At 41.0% G+C, this 20681-nt stretch overlaps 1 protein-coding gene across 2 annotated transcripts in view; it reads left to right on the forward strand.

Moving 5' to 3' along the window:
• The first annotated feature begins 6549 nt into the window (after positions 1–6549).
• Positions 6550–20681, forward strand: part of LOC105932610 (SH2B adapter protein 2) — a 30628-nt gene continuing 16496 nt past the window's right edge. For both annotated transcript variants that reach the window (XR_002428702.2, XM_012871846.3), the window contains exon 1: positions 6550–6800. The gene's annotated coding sequence lies outside the window, so the exon portion shown is untranslated. The remainder of the gene's footprint in view (positions 6801–20681) is intronic.

Genomic DNA, 20681 nt, shown 5'->3' on the forward strand with positions numbered 1-20681 from the left:
AGCCGGTTCCTGGTGGGTTTACTGCTACGTTTTTGGATCATTTCCATGTTCCAGGGTCCAGCTCTGCTCTGGCTTTCCTGATTTTTTTACAGACTGGCTCACATTTTCTGTCGAGCAACCTTTGATACACACAAGAAGTCACGATGGATCCAGTGACGGTGAGCTGCTCTGTTCCTGCTGCAGGAAAGCATCCCTAAACTATGACACTTCCACCTCCATGCTGCATGCTTTTCCTGGAATGATGTATTTGGTCTATGCCAAACATTTCCTCTGTGCCCAAATAATCCAGATTTAGACTCAACTGGCCAAAGAACATTGATCTTTATCTACGGCATACTTCAGTCTTACCCTGACTTAACCTTTTTCCTGGACAGCAAAGGTTTCCTGCCTGCACACTTCCCATGAAAGTTAAGTCTGTGTATTCTCTTTTGAATTATACATCAACGCAGAAGTCTGCTGCAGGTCCTGTGTTGATATTTTAGGGGTTTTGGAGACTTCTTTTAGTATCTTCTGCCGTGCTTTCAGGGTGAACTTGATTCGACCTGGGCATGTTGGGAGTTTATTTTGAGTGTTTCCTATTTGTAGACAGGAATAGCTCATGTCAGCTTCTCTTGAGAGCTCTCTCAATCCCTCACCAGACACCAGGCTCTTCCTGAAGGCCCCAGAGATCTTTGGACCTCAACATGATGTTGACTCTCACTCCAACAGCCAGGAGCACCCCAAGCTCAATATTTGAGCTTTAAACAGAGCAAACATATCTCAAAATGTCAGGTAATGCTATTTAAAACATGTCAACCTGGTGTAACAACCCCGTAAAAACTGTATTTTTTTTTCATTTAAATTTAGATTGAAATGTAGAAAAGTACTCTTTCGAGTTTGTCTCTTTTATTTTTACCCCTTGTATTGTTCAATATGTTTTTAAATTTATATCAAACATCAGTTTATTGTTGTTATTCACACCTTATATGGCTGTATATTATGTTGCACATATACAGGCAGTCTCAGGGTCTCCTGATTATTTTCACATGACTATAAGTTATGATTTTTTGGTTGTTCAGCCTGTATCACCTTGCAGAGAGACAAACAACAGAAATCAGGCTCTGGCTGCACTTGGCGACATTAGCGTTTGTGTTATTCATGTTCATCAAAGCCCACTGTCCCTCTTGAGTAATTTATATATTATTAATATATATTAATAAATAAATAAAACCATCCATTCATTGCTCTTCAGCAATGACACACATAGCTCACCACCGTCAAGGTGAACGGGTGAATGACTGACTGTAGCGTAAAGCGCTTTGGGGTCGTCGGACTTGACAAAGCGCTTTACAAGTACAAGCCATTTACATTTTTACCATTCAGGACCGACATATCTGAGATTTCTGCAGATTTTTCTTGTTTGGGCTCACGGCCCAATCGTTGGGTCCAGTAATTGCGCAGAAGGCTTTTGTTTTTTTTTTGTAATGTGAGGGACTGAGGCAAGGCAAGGCAAGGCAAGGCAAATTTATTTATATAGCACAATTCAGTACAGAGACAATGCAAAGTGCTTTACATGATTAAAATACAGGAAATAAAGCAGAAACAAAGCAAGTAGGAAAAAGCAGTTGGATTATATATATAAAAAAAAAAACTAAAGACATTTGCATTTGACTGTTTAACTAGTGCATTCGAATGCAGTCCTAAACAAATGTGTTTTTAGTCTTGATTTAAAGGAACTCAGGCTTTCAGCACTTTTACAGTTTTCTGGAAGTTTGTTCTAGAAAAGTGGAGCATAGGAACTAAATGCTGCTTCTCCTTGTTTAGTTCTGGTTCTAGGTATGCAGAGCAGGCTGGAGCCAGAAGACCTGAGTGGTCTGGAGGGTTGATACACTGATAACAAGTCTGTGATGTATTTAGGTGCTAAGCCATTTAGGGATTTATAGACTAACAGAAGTATTTTAAAGTCTATTCTCTGAGATACAGGGAGCCAGTGTAAGGACTTTAGAACTGGGGTGATGTTCTCTACTTTCTTAGTCAGTGAAGGTTTCTGTTTGAGGTCAGTAACGTTTCAAATCAAAATTATTTTGGTGAAAACAAAACTTAACACAAGTATTACAGATGATTCTGTTATTTTCCATTTAACATTGAGAATCTAGATAAAAAAATAAAAAACTTCCGGTTATTTCATAAGCCATTTAATTCTAGGAGTTTTACTTCCTGAATTGTCTCCCCACAAAACACTCGTTCTTGCTTCTCTATTCTAAAGAAAAGTTGTCAGTTTTCTCACAAAAGTTAAAAAATCTACAAATTTCCCTTGTGTCAAGTGAAATCTTAAAGTCTGACGTGAAGCTAAGCTTTCTCAGCAGATTAATTCCTCGGTTTGTCATGACGTAGGTTTACACTGTGCATTCTGTAGGGGATGGGTCTGGGGTTTTGTTAAGTGCTTATGAGCAGTCAGTGTCTTCTCAGCAGTAGAGAAAATGCTAAGAGGAAGAAGGCAAGATTGGTAGCAGATGACTGGTCTGAATAATTCGGAATCTGATGATTTGTAGTTTACAGGTAATGCCCCAAAAAAGGATAAATTAAGGAGTGAACAGCCATGTTTCCATCCAATTCTCGTGCAAATTTTGAGCTAACTTTTAAAATGTCGTAAAAAATAAAAACGTGAATCAAACGATTGAGTTGTTTCGTACCTGTTGTTGCTTCCAGCCCTGTGTTTGAGCGTTATGGGAACATTCAGGAAGACGCCGGCAGCAGCGTAAAAACATTTAAAAAAAAATTTAGTAATCGATTCAATTCGAATTTTGTCGTCTCCGTCAATCCTTTTGAATGCGATATTTCAAAATGCGCATAAAAAAAATCTTTGATGGAAACGCGACTAGTGACAGTTCAGTGGAAAAAGGTGAGTTGTTGACATCAGAGGATGTTGGAAATGATAGAACGGCAATAGTAGCTCAAATAACCTCATTACAACCAAGGTATGCGAGCAGAATCCCATCTGTGAATGCACAACATGCTAGGCTACAGCAGCAGAAGACCACACCAGGTGCCAGTACTGTCAGCTGAGAACAGGAGACTGAGGATACAATCCACACAGGCTCACCAGAAGCAGGCAATAACAGACTGGAAATAAATTATATCATATTCAAATAAAAGGGTCAGAATCTGGAATAAACCACATGAAGGCATGGAGCCATCCTGCCTCTTCTCAATAGTTCAGGCTGCTGGTTGTTCTGGTATCATGGTGTGGTGGATATTTTCTTTGGTACTCTAGTACCAACCAGGTATCATGTAAACAGCACCTGGGTATTGTTTCTGACCATCTTCTTCTCTTCATGACCACAGTGACTGTTGTGAACCTATCTTCCAATCTGCTTTGAATTAAATTGGCCCCTGGTAATAAAGGAAAAAAACTTTCTGTTATTTTTGACCAAGACATGTCATTTAAATCCCATATTAAACAGGTTTCCAGAGTTTCCTTTTTTCACCTCCGGAATATCGCCAAAATTAGAAACATTCTGTCCAGGGGTGACGCTGAAAAACTAGTCCATGCATTTGTTACTTCAAGGCTGGACTATTGTAATTCTTTACTATCAGGAAGTCCACAAAATGCAGTTCAAAGCATTCAGCTGATCCAAAATGCTGCAGCAAGAGTCCTGATGAAAATCAACAAGTGGGATCATGTTTTTCCAATTTTAGCTTCCCTTCATTGGCTTCCTGTTAAATCAAGAATAGAATTTAAAATTCTCCTTCTAACGTATAAAGCCCTTAATAATCAAGCTCCATCATATATCAGAGCTCTGATTACCCCGTATGTTCCTAACAGAGCACTTCGCTCTCAGACTGCAGGTCTGCTGGTGGTTCCTAGAGTCTCTAAAAGTAGAATGGGAGGCAGATCCTTTAGCTATCAGGCTCCTCTCCTGTGGAACCAACTCCCAGTTTTGGTCCGTGAGGCAGACACCCCGTCTACTTTTAGGACTAATCTTAAAACTTTCCTTTTTGACAAAGCTTATAGTTAAGAGTGTCTCATGTTACTCTGAGCTATCTCTATAGTTATGCTGCTATAGGCTTATGCTGCTGGAGGACATCAGGGTCTATTTTACTCACTCTACTGATTTCTCCTACTGTTGTCCAGTTTGCCTTGTTTGTTATTTCAGCTTTTAACTATATGTTCTCCCTGTCTTTTCTCTTCATCGTTCTGTTAGTTGTGACACTATCCAGGGGAGGCAGATCATCTGCTATTACAATATAACATAAAAAGGATTCCTGGATCAATGTGTGCTTCTGTGCTTTTTGTCTCTTCCCTAACTCCAGTCGGTCGAGGCAGATGATCGTTCACACTGAACCTGGTTCTGCTGGAGGTTTTTCCTTCCTGTTAAAGGGGAATTTTTCTCTCCACTGTCCCTTCATGCATGCTCAGTATGAGGGATTTCTGCAAAGCCATCAACAATACAGACGACTGTCCACTGTGGCTCTACGCTCTTTCAGGAGGAGTGAATGCTGCTTGTCAAGACTTGATGCAATCTGCTGGGTTTCCTTAGAGAGGAAACTTTTTGACCAATCTGTCTGGATGATATGATTGAATTTGACTTGCAAAGTGCCTTGAGATGGCATGTGTTGTGAATTGGCACGAGATAAATAAAAATGTAATTGAATTGAATATTGCACCATGTCACAGAGCTCAGATCCTCTCAAACTGGTCTCTTGGGCATGAGTTCACTGTACTCTAATGGCCTCCACAGTCACCAGGTCTCAATCCAATAATTCACTTTGCTGGAGTTAACCAGCGGTTGGACCTGTGAGTGATTGTATATAAAAAAAAAACAAGTATTGGTAGACATCCCAAATTAACGCAATAGGAATCCCATTAACGAACCAATAACTCTTGGCAGTGAAGCAAACCTGTTCGGCTAAAAATAATGCACTTGAACAGAAAGCTGCTGCTGTGTTGTATCACAAAATTTCATGGAAACTGCAATGTTTCACAGCGTCACCCATCTGCTCAATAATGTGAGATCAACAAAAGATGGCCTGCAAAAAGCTGATTTCACAGAAAATAAATGGACATTTGACGAATTTTCCTAATTCCAGTGGGTTTCACTTCCTTCTTAGTTCGATGATGTCCTTAAAGCCTCAGTTTAACAGAGTTGAGGTCACAGTTTCATACTATCTGACAATTTTAGTGTTTGATTTTTATCTGATATGTGCTGCATAAAGATTTTCATGTTTAGATCTTTGTTGTACTCATCTTTATCCCCTCTTCTCAATCATCTAGGTTGTCTTAAAGTGGAAGATCCCCTTCTTAGTCAGGGCAGCGCAATGTCAGAAATGTCACTGCCTGTGAATTTTGACTCTTCTACAATCTGCATTATGTGTTTTAATTCTGCCCTGTGTGTTTCTTTCATGTCTCATGTTTCATTAGTTTGGTCTCTGGTCCTTAAAGTCATTTCTAACATTAAGAAAATGTTAACTTCGCTTGTCTTGGCCAGATCCTCATGCAATCAGTGCAGCTGTTGTTCTGACTGAGTGGTCTCCGTTGTTTTAGCCTGTTCAGTTTGTTTAAAAATAAAGTCATCTTCCTTTCTGCCTCCTCAGATGACAAGAATAAAAACAGAGCTGTGAGAGTGCCAAGAGAGACAGACCACAATACTGTTTTAAATCTTAACTACTTGGCTGGAAGACAGCCATTATTGAACGAAAGCTGTAGGAAGTCCTTCTTGCATGTTGCCCCCCAAGCCATGTTGGGGGACACAGCAAACATGTGGAAGCATGTGCCCTGGTCAGATGAGACCAAGATGGAACTTTGTGACCTGAGTGCAAACCAAATGTCTGGTAGAAAAACTAAAACTCCACATCATAGGTACAGCAAAGCTAGGTAGAGTCGATCAGGAGATGGATGGAGCTCATCACAGAGGCTTAAAAGGACGACACTCCAGATGGCGTTCACCTTCCAGCCAGAGCTGCAGCGGATGCTTCAGATCAAAGCATATTCATGTTCAGATGGCCTAGTCAAAGTCCAGACCTAAATCCAACCAGGAACTGGAGGAAAGGCTTAAAAGGTTGACTTTTGCTGACACTCTCCATCCAATAGGACTGAGCTTGAGAAGGAATGGCAGATGCTTTATTTGTTATAGACGTGCAAATGAATCTGCAAAATACTAACTAAGGGGGGTCATAAAAGAAAACAGAAAACCAGACAAATTTTTCTTTACACTTCAGCGTTATTTGCTACTTTGAGCAAAAAAAAAAAAGTTCAATTATTATTATTATTATTATTATTATTATTATTATTATTATTATTTTTTTTTTTTTTTTTTATTATTATTATTATTATTATTATTATTATTATTAGTTAGTTGCTTTGTCGCACAGAGACACCCCCAAAATAAATAAATAAATAAATAAATAAATAAATAAATAAATAAATAAATAAATAAAATAAAATAATTGGTGTTGAAGTGTAAGAAAATCTAAAAATCATCCACGGGGCGTGGAAGGTTTTGCTTTGTCGTACAGGGGGTGCTACCTGCCTTTATTCTGAAAGTCTCCTCCGGAAGTGGCGTGTGAGTCGTTTCAGGTCCTGGTGCTTTATAGGTCTGTGGAGCGACGGAGCCCGGCGTTGAGCAGCAGCTGCAGCCCAGTGCGCCCTGCGGAGATGGAGGCAGAGCTGACCGCCGCTCAGCTCCTCTAAACCCGGCAGGAGACAGCAGAGGAGCCCGGTGGGGGACAGAACAACCATGACCGACACCACAGACTGAGCATTTCTACGGGAAGACCCCGGGATCGCCTCGGAGATCCAATGAAACCAGCCCTGTGTTGAGGTGAGCGCTGCCGCCGCCGCTGCTGCGTTTCGACCTCTTTTTTTCATCTATTAGCGGATCATCCTGACGCGCGTCTTTTTCCTCCTGGAGGAGAAAATGCACCGCGGTTTCCGGAGGATAATGATGATAACAATAACAACAATAATAATATTATTGGGTAACAACTGCGGGCTCCGCGGATGATCAGTTTGTTGCGGTGTTGGACCCGCTTCATCCCCGCGCGGTGTGCGTCCGCCGTGGGGATGAACCTGCAAGAAAAGATCCGGACGGCAGAGAGCAAGTGCAATAGGTTGGATCAGAACGAGTGCGCATCGCGCTCGGCATGGCATAAACAGGGAGGGGAGGTGGGAGGAGGGGGGGGGGGGGGGGGTCATGGTTTATAAAAAGAGGGGCTTCTCCGATAATCCACTTAGGATGCTTAATTGAAGTCACACAGTGTGGTTCGGTCCAGCGAGGGCCTGCTGGGATGTTATGCGCCGTAAAGGCCCGCTCCGGATGATCCAGAACCATTGTTCAGGCCCCCACCATTCATCCGGACCCGGATCTGTCAGCCATTCAGCAGGAGGCTGGCTGCAGCCGACTCCCATTCATGAAGCCCAGTGCGCAGGCTGCACAACGACCCAGTGTCAGCTTTAAATAGGCCTGCAGCGGCCCTGTTTCAGGCCTGCTATTGACTTTCTCTCATGTGTCAGCAGACAGGCAGTTAATATCGTGCCTAATAAGTCCGATTGAGGCCTTCTCACTGGAAGGCGTTTAAATGGCCCGATGATTGGCCGTGCGTCCCGGGCACAATGACCAGGGAGAGGGCTGGCTGCTCCATAAACGAGGCTGTGCTCGGCGTCGTTTGCGCTCAGATGTGATTGCAATGTGCTGCAACATGCGCGTTGTTTTAAAAGTAAAAACCTCCCAGCTTTTATCTGAGGGGTTTGTGAAAATAGGCGCTTATTTTTAATCATCGTGGGGGAAGTCACCTCAACAAATGTGTTGCCTATCTTGCATCCTGTGAGCCTCTGAATCACCGGAGTTGACACTATAATCTATAAGTGGGTAATATTTTAATATGATTGGTTTATTTTAAACCCAATGCACCAAAACGTGCTGTGAATGGTTTTTATACTTGCAGATGAGACCTGCTGACACTTTGTACTCACTATCAGCAGAGGTTTTTTTTTAAAAAACAAAACAACCACACAGCATCACAGTGTTTGACTGCATGTTTCACAGTTAATGCCGCAGATTACACAGGGTTGCAGCCCAGGCTGTGTAGTATAAGTATCATCCATCCATCCTACACTGACGTCTATCCGTCCGCCCCTCTGTCCATCTGCTTCCTTATAGTCTCTGATGTTTGCAGGTTTTATATTTAAAGCCTGCATTATGCTGAAATATCATTTTGGAAGCTCAAGTTTGAACAAGTTTGGGTGTTTGGCATAAAATATGTTTACACTGTACATCATAAATAAATCACACAAAAGTTATCTTATTTTAAAGGACTTGATTTACCCAGAAGCAAGTCCAGAAGCCCTCGCTCTGAGCTTTGATATAAATTGAGACGTTCAAGCCTTTGTGGTTTCAAGCCCCCTACCTCTAAACGTCTCAGCTTTTCATGAAACCTTTGAACATTTTAAGCCGCTGCCTGACTACAACCATTTCCTTGATAATATATTATATTGTGCATTTTTCTAGACTTTACGCATTGTTAAAATGTGTCCAAATTTGTTTGATAAAATCTAAAATCATCCGTTCAGAAGTCACAGCCTCTCGGTTATTGGTCAGCCGAGCGGAGCAGCTGCTCATTACTTGTTTGAAGAGCGCCAAATTAACCAGCAGGCAGGTGTTATATTAATATGCAGCCCAGTGATGTTGATGATAAGGATGGAAGGGAAATCCATCTCTGTGGGACGTTTGGATATTTCTAGAGCTGTATTCGCTGAAATAATACAAAAAATGGCTCAACTAAGGTGAGACGTGACACATCACCACAACAATGTCTCCTAATGGCTTCAGAACGGATCAGATGTTACGACCTGAATCAAAAGAGGCTTGTTTGGAGGATTTTTCTCAGATTTGTTTCTGCCTGAAAATTACATATTTCTTTACGATATTATATATTATATAAAATATTTTTTTTTTACAAGTTGCAGTAAGTAAGCATTTTCACAGGTTTTCTTTGAACTTTATCTGACCTTTACTCATTTTCAGTCCAATATCTGACCAAAAAACACATTTAGCAGCTTGTTCTTTAATTAGTGAATTAAAAAAACATGTGAAAGATAAAAGAACATGTCAGACAGCTCTTAAAGGGTAACTCACATCCAAATCAACTTTTATTGTTAATAAACGGTTAACATGATTGTCTTTATAGTACCTACATGGTGATTATTATGACAATTTACTGCATATTTGTTTAAAGGTATACTATGCAACCGAGGTTGATTTTCCAGCGAGGCTCCCCCCAGAGGGCGAAAGTAAAAGTGCACTGTCGTAAAGATGCTCAGCTGTTCTCCTGGTTTCTCCGTCAAGCCAGGCGCGGTTGTTTTGAGCTTAGCAGACAGGCGAACGCAACGAAAAGTGGAAAAAACAGCAGTACAAACAATGACTAACACAGTGAAAGTATGAACATGCACGCAGAAAGAGAGAAACCATTCCAATGTTACTCACAATCGCATCAGCAGAAACGCGAGGTCCGCGTCAGCCTTGCAGCCTTCTATGTTCACCCGTGTACGACTACTCTCTCTGTCCAGAGCCCTTTTCCTCTTTCTTGCCTGCTCCAACATGGGCTTTCGCTGTTTTCTCGCTGGTTCCGCCATGATAAATGCACAAATATCGCCACTGCGCTAGCAACGAGCACACCTTTCACTGCGGGCGTGTAGCAGTTCTCGCCGTAAAGCAAGACCGACTCTCGCGATGCACCAGACTTCTGAGCCTGTGAGTGCTGGCCGAGGTATTTCCCCTACAGACCACCAGGGCGGTCGAGAAAACCTTTGTTCGACCTGAAATGACTCATTTAATCATCCCAAACGGTATGGAACACATTAATTAACTGAAAAATGTTGCATAGTATGCCTTTAAATCCTGCTTTTGTGTCTAAAACTGTCAGTGTGGCGCCCTCCTAAGGTTCGGTGGGTGTCTTGCACTGAATTTTGAATCAGTGTTGCTATTGGTTGAAAAGTTTTTGTGACATCATTTGGAGAAACTGACGTGTCAGCAGCTCTGCCGCTGTGGGGCATAAAAGTAGCTTCGCCTTGTGCCTTCATGGCGAGTTGGAGTTTGAATAGTAAATTTTTTTGCGGTCCTTCTATTGATTTTCAGATTAGGGATTCATTAGCTTAGCATTCAGTTAGTTTATTTGGCATTTATGTAGCTTTTACTAGTAGCCCAGACGGTAGCCCTGGTTCGCCGGGTGCCACCTCCTCTCAGCACATTTTTTAAGGATGAGATTGGTCAGAGTAAGGCTCTGGTACCTGGGGTGAGTTACACTTTAAGTGAAATCTTTGCCAGTTCACACCCATCATTTAGTACCAGCTGTAAACAAACCTTTTATAGCAGCGCCTTTAATTATACTGCAATTCTTTTATTTCCCTCAGAGCTGAAGCATTTTTATAAATCATGACAAAGGTTGCTCAAATCTATATTAAAATTTATTAAAAGTTAATATTATTTTCTATTACACATTATTTCCATTGATCGTCGTGATGTCTGTTGGGACCCGATGATTTTAAAGCTATTGAAGCAATTCTGATCCCTGACTACTCTTCAGTGGAGTCAAATGATCCATCTCCTTTACAGCAGACGGGTACATTTTTATTATATAGCACCTTTACAATAAGAAAAATCATAACATTCTTTACAGTAAAGTATCTGACTAAGATAAAATCAAATAAAAATTGAAATAAAATCAGTAGCTGACATAGAAGTAAATTTAAATAGGAGACAATGCTGCACACAGGCCAGTTTAAACAGATGAATCTACAGCTGGTTTTTGACCAATGTGACTACACTTGCTTTTATTCTGTTTTATTTTCATATATTTTAATCATGTAAAGCACTTTGCATTGTCTCTGTACTGAATTGTGCTATATAAATAAATTTGCCTTGCCTTGCCTTGCCTTGCCCTTGCCTTACTGAATCAGCGCAGATTAAGGGGTTTCCACAGTATAGGAGCTACACTTGCAAAGGCTCTGTCACCTTTGGTTTTTAGCCTATTAGAGAGACAGATAACAGGCTCTGATCAGGTAGCGATTAGCGACTAACAGCCAAAGAACTGCAGGAATCTATCAAAGTGCATCGCCTTGCAACACTTTTCACATTTTAACTCTGAGAATGCAATCTGTGCTTTTTGTTTGGATGTTTTGTGTCATACTGGTGTGTGTAAAAGAGTGCAAAAACTGTTGAAAATGTCCCCAACGCAGATGCAAGATGAGACATGATCGGTTTGTAAAGTGCCAGAGGAGATGGGTTAATTTCACACTTGAAAAAGTCGTAGAAAACGACCAACAATGCAAAAGAACAGCATGGTGATGGGGGGAAACTGACCAGTAACCTTGTCAAAATGTAAAAGCACCAGATGAACCTGAGAGATCTATCATCCTTCAGTCGTTCTACTATCTACTGTGCGGCAAGTTTTAAGCCAAAAGCTCCTTGTTGCTGCTGAAATTGTCTTTCACTGTCATTTTACACAGATTTATAAGCGGTACCTTTGTGACACGCTGCTGGTAACAAAACGCGGAAAGATTAAATTCCAGATTGGCAGCAGAGGCAACACGGGTTCATCTCTGAAGTTTTTCAGGCCTCTTCATGTCTGAAAGATTAATACGTAAAGCAATCACAGACAAAAATAAAAATATTTTTTTTAAAAATCCTCCAGAAAGCCTGAAGGAATATGGCTCAACATCACTTTAAAACCAAGACTTTATATGCTGTGTTAAAAAATGGGGAAACAAAATCTGACACAAAGCGGCTGAACTGACTCCCTGTTGCTGTTTTCTGCATTAACTGAATTTAATAGCAGAAACTGAAACGCACAACCCTCGCACAGGTTGTCCATCGTTTCTCTGCTTGTGCGCGGCTCTCTGAGAGGCCTGTGGTCATCTGGTGAATAAGTTAAACCTGGTGGGTGAAAGACAGGAAATACAAGTCAGTGATGCAATGTGCATCTCCCACGCAGTCCGTCCTTTATCGCCGGCTGCCATATGGGTGCCGGAGCTCACTCCACGTTTATATTGTCAAAGCTTCCCAGAGAGAGAGAGAGCGAGCGAGAGAGCGGAGGGAGGGAGAGCATAGTCTGCCTGTATAGAGGCTAATTAATGTGTTTAATATGTGTGTGATGAGGCCCTGCTCTCCACATTATTGGAAGAGGATGGAAATCCCCCACAGGTAAACCGGAAAAGCACTTAGGTAATTTGGTGCGGTGGAGATCTGCCTCTCCTCATCATGTCTGGATCCTTATCGCCGCTTCGCCTTCGCGTATTGTAAACACATGCATGGTCTCCTGCACAGGCACAGTTGCTGCATGCAGCTGGGTGTATCTGTGTCTGGATCAGGGCTGTTTGCCATTCATGATGTCTGCCATGGTTACTGGCTGTCCCAGGGAAAAAAATAAAAATAAAAAAAATACAGTGGATTTTTTCGTCCTCTGGTGCCTCTGCGTCAGGGTTGCCGGTGCGACGCTCCCAGATTCAGGCTCATTAAGGAGAGACGAGGTTATCAGCGATCAGGTTAAAGGTTGCAGGCTGACTGCTCTGAGGTCAGCAGATCTAAGACTAAACGGAGGTGGGAGTTTATCTCAGCTGACCCCTATTTCTGCTCTTTCTCCTGCTGCCACCTCTGACCCCCCCCCCCCAAAAAAAAAAACCCTTCATGATTTCTATCTTTGATCACTCACTCCTGGGATAGTTATCTTCTCTCCCTGTCTCCTGAAGTTTTCATTCCAGCTCTGTCATTTCATCTCTTGTAAAAACTCAAACTTCAGGGTTTTTTGGGGGGATTTCGATTAAATGTGTTTTTATAGCGCCAATTCATGAAACATGTCATCTTGAGGCACTTTACAAAGTCAAAATCAATCATATTATACAGATTGGTCAAAAATTTCCTATATAAGGGATTTCACGTGACAAACCGACACAAAAATGTTCAAATGTGGAATGAAAAGGATGTATGCTTTCCTGCAGTTTTTATGAACACAGATCTGAAAAGTGTGGTGTGAATTAGTTTTAATTTGAATGTTTCGGGCTGTTGTCCTGCCGGAGAATGAACCTCCATCTCGGTCTTAAGGTTTCTGCGGCCTAAAAAAAGCCTGTAGTTGTTTTTCTCGGAGGATTGTCCTGCATTCAGCCCTGTCTATCTTCCCAGTGGGGATGTGTGCTCAGTGTGAAGAGTAGTGTATGTGTTCCCCCACAGAGTTTCCTTGTGGGCCTGAAAAGTTTGATTTGGGTCCTATCTGACCAGAGCAACCTTCTCCTACATGTTTGCTATGTCTGCTACATGTCTGGTAGCGGAGTGCAAACAGGACGTCTCCCTTTCAACAATGGCCTTTTTCTTTTCCCCTCTTCCATAAAAGTCACATTTGTGGAGTTGGTGACTGATAGTCCTGCTAATAGCTTCTCCTACCTGAGCTTTGGACCCGTGCAGCTCCTCCAGAGTTACCACGGACCATTTTAGCTGTCTAGCTATGGTCTACAATGTCTTGGTAGGTTTGGAGTTGTGCCATGTTCTTTCTATGTTCAGATGATGGACTAAACAGAGCTTTGTGACAAGTCCAAAGTTTGGGATATTGTATTATAATCTACAATATAGACCTGCTATAAACTTCTTCTGCTGTTTCCTAATCTTTCTTTTAAACAAGGTAAAGAGTGAAGAACCATTCTCTCAGCCAGCTACCCATGCACAGCACCATGTTACTCCATCTCTATACATTTAGAGAAGAAGCTGGTCTCTAGGGCCTTAAAGGACTTTAAAACCATAGAAACTCAAAATATGTTTGTGGTTAGGGAACGGTAAGTTTTTAAAACCTTGATATACCTTAATACCAAAAAATGTGGCCCTACTTGTCTCCTAGGCCAGCTCCAAGCCCCGCCCAGCTAATACTTCCGTTAGCTAAAAGTAGTTAATTCAAGTGTAATACGAGTATACTCATTTCGTACTTAAAATGTACTTTAAATGTACTTTTTATAAACTATATTTCTTATACTTAACAATAGTATGGTAAAGTATACTTGACTTATACTGAAAAGTGTAAACAGAAGTCTAAGATTAAGTACATTAATACTTAGGCTTAAAAGCATATACTACTTAATAAAATTTACTTTAAATAGACCGCTTTTTGCTAACGGGTTCTTTTGCCCAGCTTCTGCTTGTTCTTAGTAAAGAACTTTACTAAAGTAAAGAACTTTAGTATGCTCTTACTTGCTAATCTATTTTTAACTAATTTGTTATATTTTAACTATTAATAGCTGCCTAGTGTGTTGCATCAAAGTTTACTCACAGTAATAACGAACCTACTGTCTTAAATGTACATGCAGCATATAAATGTCGTCAGAATGAGGACGATTATCTGAACAGGCTTGCTTTCACTATTCCTTTATCCAGAACCAAACCTCCTGGTGTGTCTAAGCTGTTGGGGATATGAACAGAGATATGTCACCCAGATGCTCATTGTTTCACATCCACTAGGAACAGTTTTGTCAAGACAATAGTTTAATACTGTCAAGCAACGTGTTTGTTTTGCAGTAGCTGCTCATATTCCTCTTGTATTAACAGCAAACATGGAACAGCTGCCAGCACTTATTAGAAATAGAAATAATATAACTTTAGAAAAACTAGATCGGGCCTCAAGGCTTATTCTGATCATACAGACACAACATTATTCAAATGGTTTTGTAGGGATGTTGAGTGAACCAATCAGCTCTCTCCTCTATGTATAATGATATAGTGAATGCAGCCAGTAAGCCCTTTTCACAAGTATAAATATAAGAGACATCCTTTTAGGTCTGGTTGGAATAAATATGTGGCCCAAGGCAGGTAGACCCAGGCATGGATAATATATATATATATATATATATATATATATATATATATATATATATATATATATATATATATATATATATATAAACTTTATCAGGAAGAATGAGAAAATGCGGTGGGCTCAGAAGCTGCTAAGTCATATTGTTAATGGTTTCTTGCAGGACTTAAAAAAATAGAAATAAGTTGACCCAACCTTCCACTACAGATATAGTTTCAGGATCCAACAGTGTTGCTGAACGTCTGTGTCAGCATTACAGTATTTTATTTAACTGTAAAAAGTGTTGTGTATATTGTGAAGTGGGCAGTTTGAAAAACTACAGTCCTTGCTAGCATTGTGTCAAAGTACTATAAATAATCTCGTAATTCAGGATAAATTATTTGATCAACTCTAAGAAAAACAGTTTGGCTTTAAGGCTAAACGTGGCTCTAACCTTTGCATATATGTTTTTAAAGAAATATTGAAGATGCATTTAAGGAAGAGTTAAATGCACACTTGTGGGTTTTGTTGATGCCTCTACAGCTTTGGATCTCTGTACATTGTGAGACTCCTAACTCCTGTGGTGTTCTCACCAGACTAAAAATTACATATCTCAGTCATTTCATTACAGAAGACCTGACAGACGATGGTGATAGTAGTAGGCGGTGTTTTATGTTTGTACGCTCAGGCAAACGTTCTCTCACGTAAAGTCAGTCTTATTCTTAGATAAATCTCAGAATAAGATTATACGTGCTTCAGTAAACCCACAGTCGAGCTCTACACAACACCAACCTCAGCTGTAAAATTTGAAGTATTAGTTTTTCGATGACAGCACGTGTTTTATTTCAGACCCAGAGGCTGGAATAAGGTTTCTAATTGTCTAATAAACTGTCTAAAGTCGCTGCCTGTCTAAACATTACTCACACCCTTGCTGGGCTCTTATGCTGTCAGGGATGTTGCGTGTGTCTGTTGCCGGGCTGCACTGAGCGTGCTCCGTAGCCGCGTGTCGTGCTGTGGACCGGGCTAATCTTAGAAAACACGGCTAGGCTCGAACTCCCCGGGGATGGGAGCGCAGCATCACCAATCATCCTCGTCAGCCAATCACAGAGGGTGTTCTGCAGGCACGAGGCAGCTCGCAGCATGTAAGACATAGGCAACCCTGAAACTGCGTGCAGAATGTTTGTCTGGGAAAGTGTGCAACACGAACCCGCGTGCCTCTCTTTTGCATCTTACTGTACTATCTTCCCGATATTTGCCTTTTCACCTGCGGGACCTGCAGCACGGTCGGTTCTCTGTCGTTCCAGCCTCTTCACCTCACGCAGTGAATGGGCGTTGGACGATGTGTTTTTCGCAGGCCTCTGCTGACTGCTCTCCCATGCACAGCGATGTCTCTTTCCTCTCCTCCCCACTCAGTTTACTGTTACAGACACGACTCCCAACCATCTGACAGCGATATCGGCCCCGCTCCCCTGGGCCAAAAACCAGCAGGAGGAGGACAGTAGTGGTAGATTGTTACAACAGATAGGCGGCTGATACAGAAAGACCACAGTTCTGAGGCCTGAAGGATGGACGGGAACACCTCCAGCTTCCCCTTGACTCTCCTTCGGTTTGCCTGTTTTTTTCTCTTTGTTTCTGGTCCAATGGAGCTGCAAACCTCCGAAGGGATTCATGTCGGCGTGGGAATCTACATGGAGCCTCTGCTGTCTCGTGTTCCTGTAGTATATCTGCTTTTCTTTTTGCCCCCTCGTCTCCTACACATCCACAGACTCCCTGATCGCTTTAGCAGGTGGTATAAAACATGGCCCCTTTCCTACGCTGCTGGAGAACGACCTTACTCTATTTTCTAAACATATTAATACCACTAGGAGAGCGTAATATGTCCGTAGTAGATCTTGAGGGACTGGATTGTGTTGTCAGTCTGCAGTGTTATTGTCTAAAGCAGGGGTGTCCAAACTTTTTGGCACATGGGCCGCATTAATCAAGTCAGAGGTCCTCGAGGGCCACAAAATGAATAAATAAATAATGAATAAACAACCAAAAAAATTATGTACATTTTTTTTACCTGCTCTACAACACAGGATCATTTTATTTAACAAGTTAGTTAGAAATTCAGCCAGAAAGGGATGTGTAAATCATGATAGATCCGAAGTTAAAAGGGTTTTTGCTCATTTGTCTTTTCAAAAGATGGTCATCCAGTTAGCAAATTATTTTGGGCTTGATAAAAAACAAAGGGGAAACAAATTATTCTTTTTTATTTAGCAACTTAAGAATGGGATTTGGTTCAGTATTTCTTTGAAAACACTTGCTCTATTTAGCCAATTTTAATAAATGAATTCAAATCTAAATTAAACCAAAGTCTGAATTTGAGAAAATGTCCTTGGACAGATGTGGTCCTGTTTATTAAGAATTTAAATAGGATGTAAAAAGTGTGGTTATTAAAAATAATCACTCTTTGTTTTACCTAACATTTTAAATTGCAAGATTTTCACTTGTCTATAATCATTTTGCCCTAATTAAGAATAAAAAGTTGCCATTTGCATCAGCCACCTGTGCTGGTGGACCAAATCTTTCTTAAAATGGAGTTAGAGGGCCACACAAAATCAGCACAGGGGCCGCAAATGGCCCCCGGGCCGCACTTTGGACACGCCTGGTCTAAAGGGACCATTCTCTCCATTGCAGATCTATGCGCATACACAGACTCATAAGTGTAATTTTTTTCATTTAGCTTCGTAAACTAGCCTGATATGTGAGGATTAAATGGCTGCGGGTCTTAATGATTACTGTAAAGATGTCTAATAGTAATTACTATACCAATTTTAAAGTGAAAATTAGCATGTTGGAACATTTCGCAGCAGAAGGAAGTGAAAGTTCAGTGGGGATATTTTTAAATAAATATCACAATCTTGGACTTCACCCCTGCACAAGGATAATTTTATTTGCCTTTGACATACATCCAGAGTGAATAAATAAGAGTAGTCCTCTTCAACAAAATGCCTAGCAGCTGATGCTAAGCAAAGTAAGGGTTTCGATTGAGGCCTGGAACGTTTTTTTTTGTCCAGAACCATCAGGCTGTGTTTTTCTGAGCGTTTCCACTGTGAGCTCTAAACAAGGCTGTTGACCCTCCCAATGTCTCAGTATTTTACAATGCAGGTTTCTGTGCTTTTTTTTTGTTACTGCTGTAATAAAAAAAAAACATCTCCAAGGCATGAATGCTGCCACCACCATGTTTCACCGAGGGGATAGTGTGTTTAGGTTGATGTGCAGTGCAGGTTTTCCTCCATGTGACGTTATACTTGCAGGCTGGGCTGCACGATTTTGCCCCAAAATCAAAATTGCTATATATTTCAACCAGAAATGTGAATGCGATTTAATTTTGACAGTTCTTTGCATTAACCACAATCATCAACCACAATCAACAAACAAAAATGGCCTATAGAACATAAAGTGCAAAGTGCCACCAACAAACAAGTCTGTGTATTAAACAGTTTGGTCGGTACGTAATGCTATGGTGAGATTCCTGAAAGTTTCTGGTAAAAAAATATTGATTATATAAACTCTAAAACAAATTATAAAATTAGATTATCTCACTGCTGCACTTTAACCCACTTTAAACACATCACCGACACCTAAAGGACATGTCTTATCCATTATTTGTTACATAGCCAAAACTAGCAGACCTCTGCAATTTAAAAAAAAATTGTTTTTTTTTATTGCGTGTATATGGCAAAGCCATTAATTGTCCAGCCCTACTTGCAGGGTTAGTCCCATCTGTTTGCTTTATTCCCTGGAGTCCTTTATATGACAAACAGCAACAATTACTTGTTATGGGTTCTCTCTTTCAACGACGTTTGGTTGACAGATTCTCCCAGCTGTGGATCCCTGCAGCTCCACCAATGACACCGTGGGCATCTTAGCTACTTCTTTGATTAAAGGTCTCCTTGGCACAGCCTTTTTTATTTTAGGTGGACGGCCATGTTCTGGTATTTCAAACAGATTGAACAGTGTTCTGTGTGGTGATCAAGGCTCTTAGGACTATTTTACAACCTCAACCTGCTTAAATCCTTCTCCCTGATTAGGCGTCTGCATTCCTTGGACTTTGCGACGCTGTTTGCTGACTTATGTTCTCTATCAAAACGCCTAAAGAACAGTTGGATGTATATGCCAACTATTGTGTAAATTAGTTGACGTCTGAAGGAAACAGGACTTTATTTAGGATTGTCAGAGTAATGATGGCTAACTACATGTAAAGGCTCAATATTCTGTTTTTTCTTAACCATTTTACATCCCTTTCACAATTATGCACTCTTTTGTATTTGTCTGTTGCATAAATTCCCAAATCCAATTTATTTATAAAGAAGGTTTAAAAAAAAATAACACGAGTTTACCCAAAGTGCTGTACAAGTAAAAGATAAAAGATAAAAACCAAGACATAAGACAGACATAACACTCGGTTACAATAAAAGAGCAAATCAGCACACACACAGAGTCAAACGCTAGTTGAAATAAAATAGTTTTTAAGAGAGATATAAAAACAGGAAGCGAAGATGGCGATCTAATATTTAAAGGTAATGAGTTCCAAAGTCTGGGAGCCACCACCGAAAAGGCTTGATCCCTTCTGAGTTTCATCCTGGTTTTTGGGACAGCTAAAAGCAGCTGGTTGGCTGATCTAAGGGCTAAACGAGGCTGGAGTCATTCAGAGAGGTAACGAGGAGCCAACATTAAGACATTAACATTAAATTCCCAATAAAATAATGTAGACTAATGCGGACTAATGTGGAGAAGTCCACTTGGTAGGAAGGCTTTTGCTTGCTTCCTTTCTCCTTCTCCTTCTCCTTCCTCTCCGCTCTGCCTTCTTCGTCATCATTTTAACTCCTCATCCCTGTTCGCCTCTTCAGTAGTTTGCTGAGGCTGAAAAAAAAAGGCATAATGCTGTCCACTTCCTCCAGAGCCTCGCGGCTTGAGTTTCATGCTGACTCAATGACTGAACGTGTGCGTGTGTGTGTGTGTGTGTGTGTGTGTGTGTGTGTGTGTGTGTGTGAGACAGCGGACAGTTCAATATCCTTGAACTAGGAAGGGCAGGAGTTTCAGAAGAACCTCGTTGTGTTTTTCTGCTGAATGGGTGGAAAGTTGGCAGAGTGCACGTTTTTAAATAGCTGAATGGGTATTGACCTGCTCCCCAGCATCAGCAGCACAGATACACCCACACATTCAGTCACACCGAGGCATGTGGGGGCGTAATTATTGCTGCACGTGGCGATTAGCAGCCTGGCTCCGGTTGTGTGGCTTGGAGGAATGAATGGATGGAGTTCTTTTAATGAATGAGTTTATCAGTTCATGAATGGGAAGAAAAGGATCTTCTGCTGTTTGAGTGTTGGTTTCAGAAACCAAAGCCCCTCTCCTCTGTGGCAAACATATGCGATTGTGTAACCTGATGACTGATAATGTAAATGCTTCTATTTCTGGACACGGTGTCGTGATTCAGCTTCAGGGCACAAAAATAAGAGGAAACGTGTGAGCAGCTCGTTCGTGTTTCTTCACCGCTCAGCTAGTGGGAGCGCGCAGACTTTAAAAACATTTCAGAACAGCTATATTTGATATTCTGAAACAATCTACAGTCCTGAGGGGGGAACTAAGTAGACTCCAAGATTCAGATTTGTAGACCCCTTTAGAGTCTGACACGTTCTTAGTTTATTTGTATAATACAGAGAAAAATAGGGCTAATAAACACACAATGCCACCTATACAATGTCTGTCATATACTTGCGTAAGAATTTTGACCCACTTCTTATATCATTGCTCCAGTTCATTAATGTTTGCTGAAGGGCAGCTCAACATATCATCATCTGAATATCAGTGTGTGCAGTACTAATAAGGACAGT

This window comes from Fundulus heteroclitus, chromosome 18 (genome assembly GCF_011125445.2).
Source record: "Fundulus heteroclitus isolate FHET01 chromosome 18, MU-UCD_Fhet_4.1, whole genome shotgun sequence".
In the NCBI taxonomy this organism is placed as follows: Eukaryota; Metazoa; Chordata; class Actinopteri; order Cyprinodontiformes; family Fundulidae; genus Fundulus; species Fundulus heteroclitus.